This window comes from Mesoplodon bidens (genome assembly GCF_964165515.1).
Source record: "Mesoplodon bidens genome assembly, chromosome: 10".
NCBI lineage: Eukaryota > Metazoa > Chordata > Mammalia > Artiodactyla > Ziphiidae > Mesoplodon > Mesoplodon bidens.
The window spans coordinates 30603143-30628505 of NC_138172.1; positions in this window are offsets into that span (position 1 = coordinate 30603143).

Consider the following 25363-nt stretch of genomic DNA (forward strand, 5'->3'; position numbering starts at 1 on the left):
TTATCTCACATTTTATCTCACAAGCACTTATCATATTACCATGAAATTTATATACTGATTATTATAATGAACTTAGCCATTAGGGCTAATATTGTTATATATTAAAACCAAATTTATCTGAGTCATTAATTTGAAATACTTTTGAAAATACATGTATGTATATTGTCTCATATAATTTTCCATTTTTTACCTTTAAAATGACTTGTAGATGTTAGCTTTATATTTTGTACACTCTGAAATTTTGATTTTCTAGAGAAAAAGTGGAAATAAAAAATAAGATAAGAACAAAGGCAGATGACAAAGCAGAAACATATACTATTTATGCTCTAGAAACTAGGAACCACAAAGTGTTTACTTATTGAAAGAATTTAGGTTTTACCATATGTCTATTTTTATCATGAAAAAAATATTTTCCTGTAGAAACTAAAGTGTTTTTTTAAGTGCTATGTGGATTCTTTTATACAGCTCAAGAAACAGGATATTAGTCATTCTTGCAGAAACAAAAGCCACTTAACACTAAAGGCCCACAGTATCATGACATAGTAATTGGGCTAGGTTCAGAGGAACCAGAGCAAACATGTTCCTCATGAAATCACCTACTGCAAAAGAGTCGAGATTTCACAAAGTTAATGATAGTGACGTTGGAACGTTGCTCAATCTCATACTACATCCACTGATAAATGAGAATCTAGCAAAGCTAGACCTGTTAACAATAGAAGCAAAAGCTTTAAAGCATGGTGATAGAAAAGGGACACCTAAAGAAAACAATATAAATGTCAAAGTATAAGGAGATCTTTGAGGAAATTGATGAAGTCTACATTTTTGTGCTGCAAAATTCAAGTATGAAGTAAAGGCTGTTGCATCATACTATCATACCATTTTGCTACATAAAAACATCAACACCAGATTTATTCTCAATAAACATCAATTATTGTTATTATTATTATCATTGGTCATTAGAGTAATGGGGGAATGAGGTCCATTTCGATCAGCAGGGAGGGAACTCCAGGAATAAATACTGAGACCTCACTGTCCTCCCATCCTCAGATCTCATGATGATGCCTCCCCTTGGCTGAATCCAACCTGAAGCCATTGGTATATATACAGATCAGCTTCCTCAGGCCCAGAGACAAATGGAGAAGGGCAGAGAGTAGATCTAGAGCGGCAAACAAAAGGTGTCCAAAACACACACACACACAACCTGAGTTCTATTAGGCCAGACCCCAAAGTTTTCAAGCTATTTCATTTATCTGGACAGCGAATTCATTTTGAGGGCTTACTATGTGCCAGGTATAGTTCGAGGTCCTGAAGACCCACTAGTGAACAAGATGGACAGGGTTCCCACCATGGCTGCCTTATGCCTTATGGGCTCCTTCCTCCATAAAAAATATTAAAAATTATATTTTATGATTGTGTTTAAAAATAAATTTAATCCGCAATGAATTCTTTATTTTATGTTCATTATTATTACATTCATGTTTCTTCTAATTTTTAAAGAAATTAAAACATTTTCATGGGCCCCTAAAAGCATCATGGGTGCTAGGTTCTGTGCCCCCTGTGCCCAGTGGATAAGTTGGCCACAGCCCTGGTCTCCACTGTCATGGAACTTCCACTCTTGTGGGGGAGCCAGTAACAAAAAGTCACAAATAAAGCAAGAAGAAAATATCAGAAAAGTACAAGGAAGACAACTGAACAAGATCTCTTAGAAAGTGATCAGGGAAATGGGGCTGTATAGAGGGAGTGTCTTATAGAGGGAGAGTTCAGAGTAGACTCCCTGAAGGGATCACAGTTGAAATGAGAACCTCGATGACTAGAAGGAATCAGTCTTCTGAAAATCTAGAGGTCTCACAGGAGGAACAGATGGTGTACAATTCCTCAGGCTGGAAAGAGCTTGGTGCATTTGAGAAAAGTAAGGCAGCCACTTAGGCTGAAGCATAGTAGAAGATGGAAAGAGGGAAAAATGCAAGAGGTAGGCAGGGGCTAGGTCACACAATGCCTTACAGGTAAGAATTTGGATTTTACTCTAAGCTGGGGAGTTATATGGTGTGATTCTGAGAACGAACTACATGGAGAAGCAGGGAGACTGCTGACTACTATAGGCTGCCCAGGTGAGAGAAGATGCTGCTTTGCGCCAGGGGGATAAGAGTGGAGAGATGAAGAAAGGATAATGGATGTGAGATGTCCTTGGAACTTAAAGAGTCAACAGGACCCAATGAATTGATGCAGGAAGTGAAGAGCAAAGAGAGGAATCAAGGATGACTTGAGGGCTTTGGGCTCGAGAACCTGTGGGATGGCAGTGTCAGTCACTAGCACTGGCTTCTATAAACCTTGCTACTCCAGTTATATTAGTAACTAACAAAATATATTACAGTGACATAATATGTTTTAAAACACAGATATACAATGTCGTGATTCTCACACATCTTTTCAGGAGCATGTTTATTGTGGGAGAACACCAGATTTGTGGATTCATGTTGTTATTTCCAGTGACATGGAAATAGCTCCTTTGGCCACCATACTGCTTGCTGCAACTGTGCCAAACTGTTATCAACAAAACCTTGCCTCTTGCTTTCTTTTCTTGCCTTTTAACCAAACATTGGTGTTTGGTAGCCAACACTTGCCTTTTGGACACACAAGTGCCTTTAGAAGGACCTAACTCATTCAAGATTATCTGACCCACATGCTCTTCAATCTTTTGGTCTGGGACCTGACTCTCTTTTCTGTGTTCCTGATAAGAATATACCATTTGAATTCTGGATCTTCTTTGTTCATTCAAGTACATTCTAAAGTACTTGAATTCTCATCCAACTAGATTACTAACCACTTAAGGAATGATAAAATCATGTTCCTATTCTTATTCCTCTTATCTTCACATTCTGTACACTTTCTCTGGATGATCTCTGATTCGTTCATTCTACAAACACTTAGCGCTGTTTAGATTCAATGACAGTGATGACGGGAGCTAGCATTCACAGAGTGCTCACTATGTGTTTGCCAGGCATTCATTTAGTCTTCAAGATGATCCTGTAAGATAGATATTATTGTTATCTCCATGTTAGAAATGAGGAAAGAAAGGGTAAAGATATATTAAGGAACGTGACCAAGATCACACAGCTGGTGCCCTTTGGAGTGAAGATTCAAACCCAAATAATGGGACTCCAGTGTCCATGTGTTATAAGAACTCCCCTATACTGTTTCATTAGCTGTGTGCATGTGAATTACAGACCCAAATATCCAATGTCTTACTCTCTGTTTGGAGGGCACACGGGAACCTAAAACTCAAAGTACTTTAAGTGGACCTTATCTTTCTCCCTACAGATGTTTTTCCTCCTCATAAATCTCAACGAATGGTGTTACCATTCATCTAGTTGAGCAAGCTAGAAACCTTAATGTCATTCTTGACTTTGTCCCAGCAACTTGCATCCCCAGACAACATTCAGTCATTGATAATGCCCCGTCTCTTTTACCTTTTTAGTACCTTTCAAATTTATTCATTTCTCTATCCCCACCTGTCTAACTTCATTCTAGCTTTCACTCTGTTACTTGATTAGCCTCCATGTGGTCTCTGACAGTAGTGAGTAAACATATCTGTGCTAAAAAAGATGCTGAGGCCATGACCAAAAGCAGTGGAAGTAATGTTGTCATTGATTGGTGATGTTTCCCGTGGGAACAATGAGCAAGTACCAGCACTAGTACCAGGACTTGCCAGCCTTGCCCTAGCATTCTAATGCAATACTTAATACATGAAGGGCCCGTAATAAATGATGCTAAATGAATGAAAAATTGATATGAATATCTTACTGTCTCTGAGACACTAAGAATAACCTATAGCTGGTCAACAGCTGTGTACTGGGGTGCTCTTTGTGCTAAAGATGATAATAGATTCCTTCATTTCTACCAATCCAATCTAATTTAACAGTTTTTGGAAGCTACTTCTTGCTTCTTGCCATGGTCTGTTGACACACGCCAAGTCTCTCAAGTTTCTTTCTCACCCCACCTAACACCCCTTCCCCACACACACCACCCTCTGCTCTATCCCAGCTTGAGGCAGTCTGACCATTTTAAGTGTTGACAATCCACCCATGGAAAATTCTACATATTCATTTTATGATATGTCCCCAATAATAAAGCTGTTCCACTTGTAATGTGAACAAATAACATACAGGAAGAACCAGTAACATGTAGAAATCCTAGCTCCTCAGTCCTTTAGAAGTTTAGATATGACTTATGCTACAAACCTTCACCTTGATTTGGAGACTAATGTCTTCTTGGCCCATATTCTATCCACTAGAATTATGCTCTGACCTTTTTTAATAGGGTTTTGTCTTTGTCAGTCTACTCCCTAAACTTGTCAGATATTTCCCCTGCATATGATGGATATTTTATATTTGGCTGACTGCTTTATTCTTACTTCTCAGGCAAAGCAAGCTTTTTATATATTAAATTGTTTGGTAGATATAAAAGAGGGTGTTATTTTTATTCTATATCTTGTTCTTAATGCTCACAATCAACAAGCACAATCCCTAATTCTAATTTAGTTTATAAAGGTTACAATGGTCTGTTGTGCCGCCTCCCTTGAGATTCAAGGAACTTACTACTAATAATGCAGAGCTGCTGAACCATAATATCTATTGGTCTGTAAAACTAAAGACTTTTAACATTTGCAGGACTCCAGTCTGCCACAATTAATTCTGATCAGATGTCTACAGTCCAGAGTTATTATTAGCTAGAGAGTGTCAGAAAGTGCTGGCCATTTTGAAGGTGGATCTTTGCAAATGCATTTTGTTGTCAAATAATTAGAAGTTAACATTCAAGTTTATATAAAAGATTGTGAATGGATAGGAAAAAGTGTTTCAGCAATTAGTCAATTTTTTGCTGTGCTGGCTTTTCTTTTGCAGTTGAAACCCAACCTGCTTGTATAATTCATATATGTCAAATAGTATAAGTGTTTTCAAGTTGTAACTCCGTTGGCTAAAGGGAGCCCTTCAGATATTCTGGGAAATAGAATGTCTATGCAAATAATGGAATGTGCCTAAATCTCTGTTTAACGAGAACATTAGCATCATGACTAGTGAGATGTTAGGGTCCTAGGTTTCACACAGGGTCTTCTCCCTGATGTTTCGGGGGCAGATGGAGCCCAGAGACACCTGGGGGTTCAAGTCCAAGGACCAAGTTTGGAGTGGGGCCAAACAGTGCCAGATGGGTAAGGGGCAAGCAAGGAAGCCACTGGATATTATTAGGCCAACAGATATGGTCATCTGTAAGAATTCCCAAAAAGTTTCATTAGTCACTTACAAGGTGGGTAGGAGAGGGTCCGGGACACACAAGTCACAAAATGCCACAAGAAATTATCGGACCTATGCTATGCAAGGAAACAGGAGTTGAAGTGGCATATACAAAGCTGATTAGAATGCCATCCTGTTCTCAAGATACAGACTGATAGGGATATGGTAGTGAACACAAAACAGTCACAGAAGGGCCACACAGGGCAGGAGGAAGCACACAGCATAATGAAGAGCACAGCATTAGAGTCACACCAGCCTGGATTCCGTTCTGAGTCTGGCACTAACTCTTGATATAACCTTAGACCTCAAAAAGAAAAACAACAACAACCTAGGGCTGCTCTAATGAGATCGTTGTAAGAATTAACTGAGAGAGATAGGAAATATAAATACACATATATATTTATTTATTTTAATACTGTATATATCTGTAATGGTTTTGGGAGTAGGCAATAAGGACACATTCACTGATAGGTAGCGATGGTAGCAGCAGCAACCACTGTATGAAGAGTGTGATTTGTAAAGAAAAGAAATATCAGCAAAGCACCACTGGCAGCACACAGGTGGGAGAAACCAGTATAAACTACGAAATCTATAATAATATTTCACAATATCTAGTCTTCCCTGTCTCAGTAAATGCTAATGTTACTTGCTCAGGCCAAGACTCTTGGTTTCATCTTTGGCTCCTCTTTCTTTCACACCTCATGCCTAAACTATCAGCGAATCCTTTTGGCTCTACCTTCAAATACATTCAGAGTCCATCCATGGCTCATTACCTCTTCCACTACCCACCTCCTGCAAAGCTCATCATCTCTTGTCTGAACTCTTCAGTGGCCCCCAAACTGGTCTCCCTGCTTTTGCCCTATCCTCCTATGATCTGTTCTCAATGCAGCAGTGACAATGGTCCTTTTAAAATGTTAGATCACATTCTCCACTGCTCAAAATCCTCCAAAGGTGTCCCTGCCTTAGAGTAAAACTCTACGTCCTTAAGAAGGCTGCCAGACCCTGAGGACTTGGCCTCCTGCTCGGTCTCTCTTCTCATTCCCTACTAGCCTCCCCATTTCTAACTCTTCTCCTGCCACGCTGGCCATGATGATCCTCAACCACGTCAGCACGCTCCTGCCTCAGTCTTTCACATCTGTTGTTTGTGTTTTTTGGACCCTCCAAGAGCAGATGTCAAGATGGAATCAGATGAGCAAGAAATGTCCTGTGGGGAAATGTGGGTGAAGGATAAAAGGGATGGAGAGGGATAAGGTGGGAAGGGCCTTTGACCACAATGCCAGGCTGGCACCTGTGAAGGAGAAAGAAAGCCAAGAGGATTGCATAGGAAGGTTTCAGACTGCAGCACAGTCCTAAGGAAGCTTCCGGTAGGCCAATGGGTTGTCTTCGAGTCACAGTTGCCTGTCAGAGGTGTTTCCCATCTCATGGAATAGTCTTGAATTAGTACCCAATTATGCTCAGTCACTGGCTGGGAGAGGCTCAGGAGAAGAGTGACCTCCATGTTAATGTGGTTGTGGATCCAGACAGTGGCAACCTGACTGTAGCCAGTTATGTTCCCCTAGAAGAAGACCTGTGTCCATCACACTCTTCCCTCTACCTGGAATGATCTTTCACCAGATATCAGCATGCCTCATTTCCTCACCTCCTTTAGGTCTCTATCCAAATGTCACCTTTTCAGTGAGGCCCACGCTGACTACTCAAATAAAAAAGCACCCCTTCCCTGGAACTTTCTACCTACCTTACCCTGATTTATTCTTCTTCATAGTGGTTCTCTCCATTGTGACATATAATATAATAACTTGTTTGCTATCTCTTCCCCCACTAAAATGCAAGCTTCATGAAGGCAAGGATTTGTCTGTTCTGTTTACTACTATATTCCCGGTGTTTAGAATAATGTGAATAATACATAACACATAGAACTTGCTCAATATATATGTTGTGAATAAATAAAGTTCAAAAGACACAGGTTAATATCATCATTGTATGTGCATTTAAATTCCCTGCTGATTTTAGAAGCTGATCTCCCCATATAACCTTGTTTAACCTTCTCAACAATAACACAAGCAAATCTATTAATATGTATTCAAGTTATAGAGGCTTAATATTAAGACATAATGAAATAAACCATGTAGTCAAGCAGAACCCTTTAGATTTCTCCATCCATCTTCATTTACTGCCTGAGATTTGCAAACTCTCTTAAGGACCCAGATATCTCCATACAGAATCTTATTTTACTCCTTGCTTTATATATTTTAGTCGTTCCCAAAGTTTAGTGTGCAAAATCTACTTTTTAGGATTGTATACATAAGCCATGTTTCTTGTACTTATGGGAGACATAATGGATTTTCAAAGGTAATTTTGACATCTTCCACGCTATCTGTGGGTTAGGTTCTCCAGAAGCAGACTCTGAGATGAAGATTCAGGTGAAAATGATTTGTTATAAAAACTTTTACAGAGTCAGGTGAAAGATTCAGGTGAAAATGTTAAAAAATACTCCCTAAAAAAACTGGGAGGGTCATGGAAAGTGAGACTGTGAAGATAAGGAGGCCAAGCAAAGGCAAAATATCAAGCAAACTCCCACAGAAAGTAACTTTGGCTTAATGCTGCAGGGGGTGGGGGGGCGGGGAGGCGTCTATAGATAGTGGATGTTGCTCCTCAGACTTGTTCTTAAGAGTACTGTACTCCACTCAGCCACTGGTGAGGGGCTGCCCCCAAGGGTATGTAAATTCCCAGGCACTTTAGCTCTTCGTCTACACCAGCAAAGTAGGCAGCAGCAGTCTGTGTGCAGTCCTCCAAAAAAGAGATCCTGGTGCTGGATATGGGAAGGGTAAACTCAGGGGGAGCCAGAGTACATGAAGACAGTAAAGGGACAAAGGGATGGAAGATGATGTAGTAAAGGGATTCAGGGTATATGGACGGAGCACTGGCACTGCTGGCTGTGTTTGCTGACTACCTATCTGTCTCACTGCATACCGTTCCAGTAGGAAAAAAAAAGGAGGGCGGGTGGGGGAGGTAGCTTTACAAGAAAACTTAGAATACATTTTTCAATTTTTTGATTTCCCTTCTTATTCATGAGCATTTATTTATAAGTGCAATGGAATTTCTTTAAATCACCTCATATAATGATCCAAACACTGTGCTTGAGATCACGTCTCATTGGCTTTTTCAGTAGGGCTGTGTTACAAGACCATAGAGCCACGCCAACCAGACGCAGGCTTCCTTTTCTGCATTCAGTTGTTGACATTAAATACCATATCCTCCTCTCACTGTGTTGCAACCTCAAGGTCTCAGTCAACTTCTTGAATCTATGGAGGCTTCTGAACAACTGCTCAACTCTGAGCCAGATGGCAGGGGTCAAACATTTCAGCCGGGTCAGACGAATTTTGGTGCCATTCTCTACACTTGGAATTCTGTTCACAACAGCTTTTTTATGGCAGATGAAAGGATAAAGTTATACTGAAACTTGTAGTCCATGAAACAATGTCCCTAGAGGCTAAAGAACAGCATCCAGTGACATCAGGCATGGTAAGTTCTGAAGCCTTTGGTATTCTCTTTTGGTAACTGAGCTAATTAGATTCTTTCAAAGTTTCCTCTCTGCAATAAAAGTCCATTATTCAACAATTGTGTGGAACATGCCCCAATTCATGGTTCAGTAGTTCTATAGGAGATTCCCCCAATGTGGTCTCTGTTTGAGGGAGTTCCTGTGGTCTTCTCAAGGCCTGTGACAATTTTTCCACTGCTCAACATAATGTCACAGAGAGATGAAAACTAACAGTTGTTGGATGCCAGGTACCATGGTAAGTACATATAGTGGTTTATTTAATCTCCATAATAATATTATAAGGTGGTATTACTATATGCTTTTTTTTTTTTTTTTTTTTTTTTTTTTGCGTTATGCGGGCCTCTCACTGTTGTGGCCTCTCCCCTTGCGGAGCGCAGGCTCCGGACGCACAGGCTCAGCGGCCATGGCTCACGGGCCTAGCCGCTCTGCGGCATGTGGGATCTTCCCAGACCGGGGCACGAACCCGTGTCCCCTGCATCGGCAGGCGGACTCTCAACCACTGCGCCACCAGGGAAGCCCTATATGCTTTTTATAGATGATAAACTTTAGGTTCAGAGAGATAAAATAACTTGTATAGTCACATAGCTAGTAAATGTGGAGTCAGAATTCAAACCCAGGGAGGCCTGATACAATCTGCGGATACAAAGGAAATAATTTCCAAAGCAGGAGTTATTCCCAGGAAGTAGCACTGAACCCCAATCAAGGGAATATTCCTTGTCTTAGGCAGTTCAGGCCACTCTAACAAAGTACCATAGACTGAGTGACTTATAAACAGAAATCTATTTCTCACAGTTCTGGAGGCTAGAAGTCTGAGACCATGGTCAGGTGCGGGCCCCCTTCCTGGCTGCAGGCCTCTCGCTGTGTTCCCACATGGCAGAATGAGTGAGAGAGTTCCCTGAGGTGACCGATTCATGACCTTTATAAGGACACTGACCTTCATGACCTTATCATCTCCCAGAGGCCTCACTTCCCAATATTATCACACAGTGAGGGGTAGGGTTTCAACATACGAATTTGGAAGGACACAAACATTCATTCCACACATTCCCTGTTCCAAGAAGAATCACTGATGACATGTACGTGGCTGGATTTCAGAAATGCTATAAGCAGTGACTGCCATGGGCCCTCTACATCCCTCCTTTTGGGACAGAAGTATCTACTGTGGCAATACTGTGCCTTTCTCACCACTGGGTGTTGAGAGTGTGTAGGTAAAAACAGCTTGTTTCTGTAGTTCACAGGTCTTCAGATCAAGAAGAACCTGTACCCAAGTAGCTGCACTCAGTGATTCACATCCAATGAGACTCATCCACATCCAGATCTGATTTCAGTAAAGAGATCCTTGACAGTCAATGCTGTAATATGATGTAATTTGGGAGGGGGAGTCCTTGGAAAAGAGTGAGTGTATTTTGCTTGTGGGAGGCATGTATATAATTTGTGGCCAGAGGGTGGACTTTGGTAGCCTTAAGATAGCCATAACTTTTTTGCTACCACCCTATTGAGCAGTAATCCTCCTCCCCTGGAATCTGATCTGGCTTTAGTGACTTGCTCAACCAATTAAATGCAACAGAAGTCACGTTCTGAGTCTCCTAAGACTAGGTCATAAGAAGGATTACAGTTTTCACCTCTTAGAATGTTTACCCTGGGTGAAGCCAGCCATCGAGTAAGAAATCTGGCTACACTGACTACACTACTACCTTGCTGCTCAAACTTGACATGTGGAAAAGCCTTGAGGAGACAGAGAGTGAGCCCTGGCCAGCCCCAGATATTTCACGTGTCTCTGCTCAAGCACCAGATATGTGACTGAAGAAGCCCTCTTAAACATTCCAGCTCCACCAGCCACAACACACAGAAGAAGTAAGGCAACCAGCCTACAGCTAGAACCAAGGCCCTTGGGCACATGACCCCAGGCGAGCTTTCTCAACCATTTCCTGCCATGTGAGTACCCCAGATGAGACTTCAATCATCAAGACGCAGAGATAAGCCTCTCTCACTATGCCCGGGCCAAATTTCTGATCCACAAAATCATCAGCATAATAAAATGGTTGTTGTTTTCTGCCATTAAGTTCTGGGGTGGTTTGTTAGACAAAAATGGATAACTGGAACATATAGTTCTAAGGACTCCCTAAAGAAAGTGACTGAGTTGCCCAATCAGTTACTAGTTGCTTGAAATGACCCTTTTAAAAAACTCAGTATTATGTTCAATATCATTTATTATTAATCTTATTATTAAAGTAAGGCAAGTTCATTAGAAAATATATGAAAGTATAAAAAAGAAAATTAAAATCACCTATAATCCCACCATCCAGACATACACTTATGTTTTTAAAGTGTATATCTGGGGACTTCCCTGGTGGTTTACTGGTTGAGACTCCGTGCTCCCAATGCAGGGGGCCGGGTTTGATCCCTGGTCAGGGCACTAGATCACGCATGCCGCAACTAAAGATCCCGCCTGCCGCAACGAAGATCCTGCATGCTGCAACAAAGATCCCATGTGCTGCAACTAAGACCCAGAGCAGCCAAATAAATAAATATTAAAAAAAAATAAAGTGTGTATCTGAATTAGGATGACACTATATATGACCATTATCTATGGCTGCATAAAACCATACCCAAACTAAAGGTTTATAATAACAACCATTTTATTATTATTCACAAGTCCGTGGGTCAACTGGGTGATTCCAGAGGCAGCTGGTGAATCAAAGGGAGTTGAATGGGCTGTGGGCAGGCAGGTTACGTTATAGAGCCAAAGCTGGAACGTCTCTGCTCTCCATGTTCTCTTCTCCTCAAGAAGGCTAGCCTAAGCTTTTTCACATGGAGACCTCAGAACAGGAAAAGCATGAGAAGATTAACTATAAGATCTCTTGCAGCCTAGACGTGGAACTCCTACAACATCATCACTTCTGCCCCATTCTACTGGTCAAAGAAAGCCAGAAGTCCAGTCAGATTCAAGCGGGTACAGAAAGTGACTCCAACTCTTGCCAGGAGTGGCAGCGAGTTCACACTGCAAAGGTGCATGTATGCGAGTTTGGGAGGAATCTGTAGCTATTATTATTATTATTATTATTATCATCATCATCTACAACAGCGGTCTCCAACCTTTCTGGCACCAGGGACCGGTTTCGTGGAAGACAATTTTTCCATGGACCAGGGAGGTGGGGGAGGCGGGGGGATGGTTTCAGGATGATTCAAGCGCATTACATTTACTGTGCACTTTATTTCTATCATTATTACAGTGTAATATATAATGAAATAATTATACAACTCACCCTAATGCAGAATCAGTGGGAGCCCTGAGCTTGTTCTCCTTCAACTAGATGGTCACATCTGGGGTGATGTGAGACAGTGACACCGACGTGTGTTGCTCATGTCCAGTCTACTCCGTGATCTCATTTTGGTCGCTGTCACTGCAGAAAACCCTGCTTCACAAAGATAGGATGCTGGAAATGGAAGCAGGCTTTTCAGTGCTTTTGTGGCAATCTCAGGATATTTTGCCTTGACTTTAATCCAGAACGTATGGAGATTTGAAGTTGTCTCAAACGTACTTTTAAGGCCAACGTCATTTGTGGTCTCAAGCAGTTAATCCTCTTCTAGCACGGACAAAGTCAATTCACCTGGCTTATTCATAAATGGGTTGCGGATCCATGCCTTCCCAGTTCAGGGGTCTTTTGTGGTCAGGAAGTAATGCTCAAACTCTTTTGAAAGCTGAGGTAGGTGATCATGCACCAGCTGGGAGAAAGAAGGTCCTGGCTCAGTCTCTTTCAAAATCTCTGCTAATGTTTGAAATGTCAAAAATCCCAATGTTCACTCATCGCCCCCATAATTCCAGTTTGGCTTTGAATGCAGCCACTTTATCTGATCACTTGAACACAGTTGTTGTTCTCCCCTGAAGTCACAGATTGAGTCCGTTGAGCAGGTTGAATATGTCACACAAGTAAGCAAGTTTTGCGACCCATTCTGAGTCACTGAAATGTGCTGCCAGTGGTGACTGTTTTTCTAAAGGAAATCTCTGGAACGGCACTCGTAACTCAAAAACTCTGGCCAGTGATTTACTTTTACAAAGTCATCTCACTTCTGTGTATAAGAGAAGATGTGTGTGCTCTGTGTCCATCTCCTCACAGAGCTGCGTGAACAGACGTGAGTTAAGGGCATGTACTTTAATGTGGTTGATAATTTTAATCACATCCTGCAAAACGTTAAGTTCAGGTGACATTTTTCGGCTAGCCAGCATTTCTCTATGGATGACACAGCACGTAGACTCACATTCAGAAGCGACATCTCTGACCCGAGTAGTGAAACCAGAAAGCCATCCAGTCATGGTAGCCACTCCGTCCATGCATGCATTTACTGACACAAAATGACCAGTTCAGTTTTCCTGATATGTAATCATTCAAAGACTTGAATAGTTCTGCAACTGTGGTGTTGGTTGGTAACAAAAGTGCACATAACATATCCTTATGCACATCCTTCTGAAAAATATATCGTACAAAAACAAACATTGTTGCCTTGTTGTCAACATTGGTAGACTCATCAACCTGGATTGCGTACCATGGTGACTCATAAATCCTAACAAGTGTGCCTCAATATATTCTGCTATTTCATCAATTCATCTAATTATGGTGCTAGAAAGAGGAACATGTGCCACCTTTTGAAGTGCAGCCTCTCCTAAAAGTTCATGACAAATATCCTTAGCAGCAGGCAGGATCAACTCTTCACCAATAGTAAAGGGCTTCTTAGCTTTAACAATGCGGTTAGCCACTAAGAATGATGCTCTCAGTGCAAACACATTTGATGAAGTGGTGGCCTTCAATAATTGCTCTGTTCTTCGTGTTCACGCTTTTTTCTTTTGAAAAACTCCAAAGGCTTGTCTCTTAACGCAGGGTGCTTGGTCTCCATGTGGCGAAGCAGTTTTGAAGGTTTCATGGCTTCGCTGGATAGCCGGGCACCACATATTATACAAAGCGGGCTTGGAGAATGTGAACCACCTGTTGCAAATGAACTTATAATTTAAGTAGGACTCTTGGTATATCCTTTTAAATGCAGCTTTCTTTTTGCGGGCAGTCTTAGAGTCTTCTGCTGTCTCATCATTGGGTCTTTCCCCCTTTTCAAAGGAGCTCTCCAGCGACATTTGTTTTTTACTCATTTTGGCTAGGGTTAGCTTGTGGTCTTACCGAAACTGTGACTGACACCAGTGCACAGTGTGGGAAAGAGGTGCGGACAGAAGTGATAAATAACATAATGGGAGGGACACATGGGCTACAGTAAGTGTCATTTCTGACTTAAAGCCTGCCACCAGATGTAGCTGTACAATTGAAGTACATCAACTCACTTGCCGCTCTAAAGCCTGCCACCAGATGCAGCTTAATTGTCACTTGCCACTCACTGACAGGGTTTTGATGTGAGTCTGCAAGCAACTGATATATTATGGTCTCTGTGCAGTCAGGCCTCTGCTAATGATAATCTGTATTTGCAGCCGCTCCCCAGCGCTAGCATCACTGCCTCAGCGCCACCCCAGATCATCAGGCATTAGATTCTCATAAGGAGCGTGCAGCCTAGATCCCTCGCATGCACAGTTCACAGTAGGGTTCATGGTCCTACGAGAATCTAATGCTGCCGCTGATCTGACAGGAGGCGGAGCTCAGGCGGTAATGCGAGCGATGGGGAGCGGCTGTAAATACAGACAAAGCTTCCCTCGCTTGCCTGTCGCTCACCTCCTGCTGTGCAGCCCAGTTCCTAACAGGCCATGGACCAGTACTGGTCCATGGCCCGGAGGCTGGGGACCCCTGATCTACAACACTATACTTGAAATTTTCTACCCAAATGTTTATAAACTGTTATGCTCGGAAAACACAATCAAAAGTTAGGGTAAGTAAACTCTGTCCATTACCCTCTAAGAAAGACTGTTATGTCTCAGATAGATGAGTCCTTATCTCAATAAGAACTCAATAAGAAACACTGTTTCTTTTCTTTAAGGAAAAACTTGCAGCTCCCAAAGCCGAATTTTTGAGTACATAGATCAATCAATTCAATTCCCATTTCTCCTGCCCCCAACTAATGGGTTATTTAACTGCCCTGAGTTAACACCACCTAAGCATCGCATTGAGGCACCTAGTCACCACCCCCAGAGCTTTCCCATTCTCTGAACTGGATAACTGAGTGATGTAAGGATAGTGACAGGGTCCCTGGGCCTCAAGATGACCTTTGTTGCCATACTTTAATTGAGTGTTTATCTCAAAGACTTGTAAATATCTTAAACTGCAGTACAAAGTCCACCAAGATTTATTTCTGAGAGAAATGGTTATCTCTATCTTGCTTTGGGAAAAAACATCCTACGAGCTGAGGTTATACACCCTGAATAAATTAAATCCCAGGGATACATAAAGGTTAAATGAAAAAGTCGAAATAAGTAGGTGATCCAACTAAGTGGATCAGTTTGAGAAACACCTGGGAAGGGAGGGTAAGAACTGTATCCCTGTCCTCGGCCACAGTGTGGACTTCTATTCTCCATGGACATAGCTATTAATCAAATAGATTATTTTTAGAATATTCTAGAAATGAAAGTGCCCTTCTGGATTGTTATTGTCCTCTCTTAGGTCAATGATACACTACAAACTTATCATGAAGTCTGTTAAGGAAAAAAATATCTGCGATGTTCTTTGTGTCTTAAAGCACAGAAATTTCAACCTGGCTGAGGTCCATACTCGGTCACGATTCCTTTGCAAACTTCTCCATGGAATGCCTTATTTTGACGGTTTGCATTATGCCTATTTTGACATGACACATTCTAATAGCCTGGTATTAAATGGCAACCAGAGAAAGAGGCAATTGAGAAAAGTGATTACAAGTACGGGCCCTGGCAGGGACTGATCTGGTTTCAAGTTCCTGCTCAGCCAACTACCACTAGCTATGTGGGCTTGAGTAAGTTAATTCAACTGTTGAGCTTTGGTTTCCCCATCTGTGAAATGGTGATAAGTTGGGTAGAGAAATTGATTGGGATAATGCAAGGAAAGTGTCTGGCACATGGTGAGTGCTGAATAAATATAAGCCCTTAGGGAAGGAGGCCCAGTGTGGTGACGAACCTCTCTGTCAAAGGGATGTCAGTGGGACAGACAGCAACTGCAGGAGAGGCTTTCTATGCTCTAACGAGAAGAATACACTATACCTCATTAAGCACATATAGGACAACACATGATCCATGTAGGAACTGGATTCATGGAATAGCAAGGTACACTATAACGAGCTTAACTAAATCTGTGAAATCCTAAGTCTCTGTAACGATAGAACTTTTATCATTCTCTCTGGATGCATATAATAAAACACATATATATGGAATCTAAGAAAAAAAAAAAAACAAAGGTCATGAAGAACCTAGGGGTAAGATGGGAATAAAGACACAGACCTACTAGAGAATGGACTTGAGGATACGGGGAGGGGGAAGGGTAAGCTGTGACAAAGCAAGAGAGTGGCATGGACATATATACACTACCAAATGTAAAATAGATAGCTAGTGGGAAGCAGCCGCATAGCACAGGGATCAGCTCGGTGCTTTGTGACCACCTAGAGGGGTGGGATAAGGAGGGTGGAAGGGAGACGCAAGAGGGAGGGGATATGGGAACATATGTATATGTATAGCTGATTCACTTTGTTATAAAGCAGAAACTAACACACCATTGTAAAACAATTATACTCCAATAAAGACGTTAAAAAATAAAAATAAAACTTGGAAATAGAGAAATTGAACAAACCCTAATGTCACTTATTAAAATTCAGGAAAACAAACCAAATCTAGGTATTATCGCTCTGAGGAATGTAGTTAACATCAGAAGTTACTTTTCCTTGCTTCTCAAAATATTCTCTTTCCCTCACAGGCATGTTAGGCTCACTGCTACTAACCAAGCAGAGGCTTCATCACAAACTTCTACAGGTCAAGTGCCCACTCTCTCCCAAATCAACCATGAAGAAAAGATAAAGTTCATTAATCAAAGGGCAATTAACAACTCATGTTTACCTAGACCCAAAACGATGTGTTGAAGAGTAAACAACATGTGGTTTTATGTAATTTTGTAGCAAGGGCTATTATTTTAGTGAATTCGAACTCATTTTTCCTCAGTTCATTCATAATATCTTATGAATATGCACAGTTGTAATCTAGGAGATTTTTTTAGTTGATTGTAATTGTATTTCTCAGGTATTATTCTCCTGTGTTGCTCCTGGATTTTAAAAGAATAGTGTAGTATCTTCTAGGCCCATATACTCACTGGGGCTTCCAACTTGCATGCTGTTATAACAACCATGATGTATTTTGAGATTTAAACTGGTGTATGATATCATGACCCAGCTTGGCCCAATGATATAAAATACTCAGATTAAAGGAGAAAGAGGAGATTAAAATCATGAATATAGCATAAGGAAATTCCCAGCTTGGACAAAAATCTTACAGTATATGGAATACAGAGCAGATGTCCAGTGGTTAGGGAGAAGCCCTGGTGCAGGGAAATTGCATAGAAGAAAATTAAGGCACTCTATCTTCTGCAGGCATTCAAGAATGATGCTATTTGGAGGAATGAACCATGAGACTGCAGCGGAGGCCACCTCAACTGCCTCCTCACCAAACGTTTAGTGGGTTTCTTTCCAGAGTACACATCCCTAATTTTATAAACTAAATCAGTGGGGAAATGGGATTTACTTTATACAATGTCCTTTACTGGCAGCTCTTCGGAACACACCTATTCCATAAAAATAAAGGATAGCTGTCCTCCATCTGATCCAAACTTCAAGAGGCATGTGGGTCAAACTCCATGAGTTACAATATGATCAGAAGGTTTAACACTCCTAGAAAACAATCTACAGCCTTAATGATGACAAATACTTCAGCTCGTTTCTCATAAACGCTGAGGCTGGAAATGCTGTCAGCCAGCGTGGCAACCCCTAGATGGGGTGCAGAAGCAAAACTCATGGTACATGCTTCCAGCAAACATTTCATCAACTATGTCCAGCCTACTCAGCAAGCCATTTCTTTGCTCACTGATCTGTATCTTATTTGCCATGTAGACCCAGCAAAACAAACATTTTCAGTGACATGATTGCAAATGTTTCTGTCACAGAGGCCCATTGCAAACAGTCTCCAGTTTGGATTTATTCTTGGCAGGCAGGGCTCTGCTCCAGAAGCCTATGAAGATTTATCTTACTGTCCACATCTCAGAGGGTGTCTGTCCTACCAAAAAAAGAAATACGTTGAGATTTCTGCCACAGAAGAACAGCAGCATGAGATCCTCCTGAGAATCAATGTCCCACCTAAAATATTCACAGCTAAGATTCCCAAAGGCTGATAAAGCAGTGCCTCAACTAATGACATTTCCCCTAGTGCACAATCAAAAACATGGGTCCCAGGGATATGGTCAGAGTGCTTCACTCTTTTGCATTGTTATTAATCTTCAGTGTTTCACTGCTACTGAGATATATCTTTTAATAAAAACATATGAAACTGTGAAAAAATTATTTCACCTCATTTTACAGACTGTTCTGATCATACTACTCATAAATTATGGATGGTTACATCCTGTGGCATTTTAGTTCTGCTCACTTTATAATTTAGTCTGACATTTGGATAGCCCTGGCCCTTCTACACTAAAGTACTTTTCAATCACTTAATTATAATCATTACATCTTGGGGGGAAATGTGTACCTGTAATAACTTGCCACTATTAAGTGGCCAACTGAAGGTAAAGTAAGTTTTTGATACAAAGAAAGAAGAGTCACCCTCTTTTAAAAGAATGGTCTAAAATTTTAAAACTTTGGGTGGCAAATTACAGAAGCCGATTCAGACTGGTTTGAGCAAAATAATGGAAACCAACTGGGAGTATCCAATAGTGTGTCCTTGAATTCAGAAAAAGCAATCCAGCCAGGCATGGGGAACTGGAATACGGAATTTGTAAGCCAGTGGGAACCGAAGTAACCAACTTTATCCTCTCTCTCAACTTCCCTCTTTCCCTTCTTGAAACACGTGATTTCTTAGGTCACATGAGATCCTACCATGCACCTGCTTTATTTACGTTTCCTTGCCAATGAGTGTTTTCAGTTTCCCCACTTACAGCACAAAAATGGCTGTGCCAGTTCCACAGCTTCTGTACTTCCCAGCTCCAGAAAGACAACCAGTTGCAAGTTCTAAGGGAGAGAACACAAGTGTGCCAACTTGGTTCAGGTGTTCACCCCTGCCCTAATTAACTGTGGCTGCTTCATCAGTGAAACATACACATATTAAACCCTGTTAATCATTAACCCTTTGGAGTTACCTCAAAGAAAAATATCTATGTTTAAGGATAAAGCATGAGGCAGGTATACATGATGAATGGAGTGGTGGAATTTTGAAATTGGAAAGGACATCAGAAATCATCCTATGGATACTCCCACTGATACAGAAGTCCCCTAACAGCTCAGCTTTCCTAATGGAAAGCCCCCCAGGCGTTCTCAGTTTGAATACTTCCTGTGACTGGGTGCCCACTTTTCAGCAGAGGATCATTCTACTAGTGGGAAGATTTCATCTTCAGATATGTCTTACTTATATTGAACAGAAATTGCCTCCCTCTAACATCCATCCATGCTCAGGTCTGCTCTTTGGAGTTCACAAAAGAGTTCAAGTCTAGCTTCCATATGGCAAACATTTGAAGACAGCTGTCCCATCATATCTCCTCTTCTCCAAGCCTGACATTTTCACAGTCCCTCAAACATCCCTTTGGATGACATCATGCTGACAGCCCTTCTCTGCATGCTTTCTGGTTTGCCGAGGCCCCTCACTATATGGATATAATCATTTAAATTTGTGGAACATCCAAGAGGATGTTGTCTGAGACTATTACTAATTCTCCCCTAGATGCAGTATTTCTATTAACATGGCCCAAAACGGTTAGCTTTTTTAACCACACACTTTGGTGTAGGATTAAAGAGCCCAGGTTTCCTGGGCCCATAAGCTGTCTCCTTCCTTTCCTAGCTGTACGACTTTGGGCAAATAATCCCTTTGTGACTCAGCTTTTTACCTATAAAGGGAAAATATGCACAGTGCCTACTCCAAACAGTTGCTGTGAAAATTGTGTGATAATACATGTACAGAGCTGAAAATAGCACCTCGCACACGGCAAGTGCTCAGTTAGTGTTAGGCATTAGTTTGGGATGAACTAAATAGAGCTCTCCTTTATGTGACTTTCTCAAATGGTTAAATTTGAATGGCTTGACCTCTTAGTTCCATCTACGGATACCATTTTTGTGTCCTGATTATTTCCACAACAAATTAATCATTCTTCTTAGGCTTGTCTTATCCACAAATTTGATAATTATGGCCTGCTTGCCTTCAAGATAATGAAAATGCTGAGTAAGACAGAACCAAGGAGAGAATTTGAGGCATACAGAGTGTTTTTATATTGCAAATGCTTTCCTGCCTTCTTACTTGAGTTAGATACTGTTAGTCCTGTTTTTCAGATGAGGATATTAAGATCCCAAACTAAAGTTACTTGTCTGAAGACACAAAAGTAATAAGTAATTAAGCCAAAACTGAAATCTAAGACTCCCTGTTACCTCAGTGTTCTTCAGATACAGTTAATCTAAAAGCTAAAAATTCATATCAATTTTATCTTACACATTTAAAAAAACCTTCTCCATAGGGTATAAAGGATATTGAGTGAGAATGTCAACTTGGAAATGACACAGATCTGCTTTTGAATCTCAGGTCCACCACTGAGTCACTGAGATGATTTTAAACATGTTACTTAACTTCTCTAAGACTCGGTTTTCTCATCTGTAAAGTGGGTACAATAACAGTACTTAGCTCACAGGCTTGCTGAGAGGATGAAATGAAGTAATGTGTGGAGTGCTCATCACAGTACCTGTGTATCCACCATATGGTAGCTGTGATAATTATCATTCATAATATTATCCATGAGAGATTGTCAAATAGCTTACTAAAGGCAAGAAGTATTACTTCTTTTGGCCTTATTCTGACTATACTATTTGCTTGCAAATAAGAAAAAACAAACAAACAAAGCTTGAAACAAACCCTTAAGGAAATTCAGGTTTTTGGACTATAATGCCACAATTTCCAAAGTTATGTAACCAATTTCTCCCCAAGTTAGAGTAGTGTCCACTTTATGAGACCGATAACTGCTTGTGATTTGTAAATTATACTGCTTCTCCTCACAGCAGTTCTGCAGTCGAGATTTCAAATCTAATAAGGTCTAATCCCCACAATTATTATTATTGCTGCTATAGGCTGAAGTGTGATACTGTGCTACAGTAGCAAAGAATAGTTTGATGACCAGATCAGATTACAGTTTTGGACACAAGGTCGCTCCATGACCAAAGCTGTACTCTCAGCTTTAGTCGTCCCACACATGTGGTCACTGGTCACTAGTTGTAAGACCGACAAGTAAAGAAATGTGTGGATGCTGGCAGTTACCAGGCTGACTACTGGAACTACAAGCCCAAAGCCATGTTCTTACCAGCTGTGGGTCTCTGGCACCCACTGGACACCCAAAAACTACAGACGACAACCCACTGCTCCTGGTGTCTAGGTCTCAAGAAATGGAAACAACCTCATTAACAGAAACAGTTCATCTGGATACAGTGTGAGAACCAAGAAGCTCATAGTCCCCTCTCCAGTGTTCATCATATAGATGGCGTGTGAGAAACGAGTAAGTCCAGAGTAACGTCCTAAGGAGACAATTAGGAGAAACTGGAGGAATAGCTACTTTTATTTGCCTGTGTGCTCTTATTTCTGCCTTATGTCTGAAAAGTGAGTATTACTCAACAGAAATAAAATTGTAATAGCACAAATATAAATTTAATGTGAGGTCCAAGTGCAATTTTACTATTTGTTTTGTGGAGATAAACAGTAGAAGCACATCTGAATAGAAAATGTGTTATAAATCAAGCCAAGGTCTCACAAACTAATCCCATTTAAAATATATATCCATTCAACGTGGCAGAAAATGAGGCAGTGTCAGTAATTTGGCACCCTTGTGCAAGGAAGCCCTTGCACGAGTGGGAAGGAGTCCTTGAGAACATTGTTATTCTACTTCCACGTATAGCCTGTGTGTTAAAGGGGATCCTCGGAAAAAGGAAGCTGATTCCAGGGGCTTCAGCTCTGTTGAGGGCCGGGGACAAAGGAATAACAAGAAGGAGGGGACATTTATAATTTGAAAAAAAATTTTTTTTCAGGTGGCTTCTCCCTGCAGACAAAATTGAAAACCAGCCCGCCACTAAGCAGATGGAGATGTGGGAGACCCCAAGTATGCAAACCACCAACATCTGAGGGAGACGCCTGATGGACGTGGAAAAGGGTCAGTTCCAGGAAAAGCAAATTATATTAACGTTCTCATATAATAGACGGGACAAAAATGTAAGTATAGTGAATGTAAAGGCAAGATAAGAGAGTAGGATTCCGCCCCTGGCTGTCCAGAATGAGTTTCTTGGACTGGCTTGGCTCCTACCAGAGCCTCTTCCAACAACCAGAGCTCCACCTCCATGAGGGAGCCTTTGTAACATGAAATGGCTATTCTCAATCTTAGTTTCATGTCTGCTTCCTTTCTAGGAAATGACTTGCTATTTTGTATGCATTTTCCTTTATTTCCTTTCTTCCTTTCCTCCACTAGGTTCCCCCCCAAAAGGCCTATTATCTTCATTATTATATTGCTATACTCTACAAGAGTTCCTGGGACCCACCATGCAAGTGTTCATTAAATATTTGTCAAAGGAATGAGCAAATTCTCTCTGGTACCTATAAAGTAATACCTTAAGCCAGGGATGACATATTTGCTTCATTTTGTGTGCCAGCTATGATCAGTAACCAGCAGCTTCCAGGAGAAGGTGAGTCTAGGCTCAATGGAAATGTGCCGCTTGGCTCTGCAGCCAGGAATGGGACAGCACGCCTCTGCCACTCATCCTCCACCCTGCTGCAGCTCCTTCAGTGAGTGCAACTCAGGTTACACATTGAATTTGACCGGGGTGGGCTGGGAGAGGAGGAGTAAGGCAGGCATTTGTAATTTTTAAAACTCCCTGGGTGATTCTGACTTGCAGCTGGGGGTTGAGAAACACTGAGCTACCAGCTTCTTGGAAATTCACTGGTCAATCCCAGCAGCAGGTCCTGTTTGGGATGGGAAGAGGGACGACTGAAAGGAGAGGAAGCCTCTAGACCAGAACCTGTCCAGAGACCCAGACCAGTCTACCTGGGCCTGTCTGTGCCCTCAGCAGTAAGAGAAACCGCTGCTCTACGTCTGTGCGCAGTCCACATGCCCTCCGTTCTCCAAAGCAACCACTGCTTCATAATTGCAAAGCTGTGGATTTCTTATTGCTAACTGGGAATAAGAAAAGAGCATTTATTCAGAAATTCTTCACTTGTGGTAAACCAGATGCAACCTCAAGAAGAATTAATCTCATGTGTGCAGTGAAAATTTTTGTACAAACCCACAAAATGTCCAAGAAAAGTAAATAATGAGTGTCTTATTTCCCTCTGTATAATTTGACTAATTATATAACTTTCAGATTATAACAGTGCTTGGGTAAACATAATGATATCTTATTTGCCATAAATTCCCTTAGTTTAGTTAACCAATTACTTTTCTAATTCTTCAGGTATCATTAAAGCCATTCTAATTTAAGAATAAGCAGTTGTGTATCATAACAGAGCTCCAAATTTAACCCTGGTTACCTAATAAATGTATAAAAGGGAAACAATTATCTATTCCTAATATGCTACTTAATTACATGGTTTGAGGAAGAAATAATACATGCTAATGATGAAATTAAAGACTTTAAGATCTAATTTGATTACATTCTGTGAACACTGGTTATAACTTGGCTTGCAGCTAAATATATCAAGATGACTTTCCCATTCACATGGGGCTAAAAGCAAATTTCAGGCAAGAGGCTAGAGTCATGGTGGATTGTTAGTGTTGGATAACTTTTATCATACACTACCTCATGCTCTGGACCTATTAGTTGGTAACAAGCATATACGAAGCTAAGATGATGTCCATAAATAGTGCCATTAGCTGCTTGTATATAAGACAAAGGTGTCTAATGGACCAATATCACACACTTTCCTATAGCAGCAGGGCTTATTTTACAATGGGTTATTATGCTAATAGATTGTAAAATAGTATACAAGAATGTGGCTTTAATGTATTTACCCCTGTAGACAAGGCAGGGGGAAAATGCTTTGCAAGCAATTATCATGAATTATTACACTATCTAAAAAACAATTATTGTAGACTCATGTGTTTCAGTTTTCCAAGTTTATTACTGTTAGCATGCACACAGTGAAAATAATTGAGCAAGCCATTCAAATCTGCACTTATAAACATAACATCCTGAATGCAGGGATATGAGTATATGTGCATCCATCTCCCTTTGCCCCCCCCCATTGTTCCCCCACTCCAGAAGGACTTTTCTTCTTGAATGCGCCAAGTACTTTTAAGAAAGGAATTGAACAATGGCTGTAATTTAGGATGCAATTACGTGAGCCACTTTTCCTTTTTTACCTCAGATTATGCACAGCGACCTGCACACAGCTACCACAACCTCCTTCTCTCAGTCCCGGCTGTTGTTCTTGAATATCAGATCAGAGCGATGTAACTCAACCAGAGAAGCTGAGGCTAGGAGAGGTCCCCAGAGGAATCTGGCTAAACCACAGCTCCTCTCCCCCTTCCTGCCTGGCTGACAACATCTGTTAGGCTGATTCCCTGGGGACTTATGCATCCTCACTGAAAACTCTCCACAGACTTGGAGTTCATGGTAACTACTCCAGCCCACCCACTTCCCTGGCACGTCTCAAAACGTGTGCCCAGTGAAAGGGAATTGAGTCTGTGAAAGCGGGCTAAATGAACAGGGTCTTTTCAAAAGATAAGTCTGACCACGACCCCCTCCTCTACCCCTTTAAAACTTCTCATTATGGGCTTCCCTGGTGATGCAGTGGTTGGGAGTCTGCCTGCCGATGCAGGGGACACGGGTTTGTGCCCCGGTCCGGGAGGATCCCACGTGCGGTGGAGCGGCTGGGCCCGTGAGCCATGGCCGCTGGGCCTGCGTGTCTGGAGCCTGTGCTCCGCGGCGGGAGAGGCCACGGAAGTGAGAGGCCCGCGTACCGCAAAAAAACAAAAAAACTTCTCATTATGGTCTGCAAACCCTGCATGTTCAGATCTCTGCTCATCTCTAGCCTTTTCTTGATTTCTTGCACCACAGGGCCTTTGTATGTGTTGTTTCTGCCGCTCATAAAACTCTTCATTCACCCCCTGCACCTAGTTAACATCTAACCAAACTTCAGATTTCAACTCCACTTTCCTTTTCTCTGACCTCCTTAGTTAGATCCCTCGCCCTACCTTCCGTGCTATGTCCATGTTATTCTCTCAGCATATCACATTCTACTCCTCCAAAGCCCTCACTGCATTTGCAAATTTGACTCTTATTTGTGTGATTACTTGCTTAATTAACATGGGTCCCACACCAGACTCCAAGCTCCATGAAGGCAGGAATCCATCTG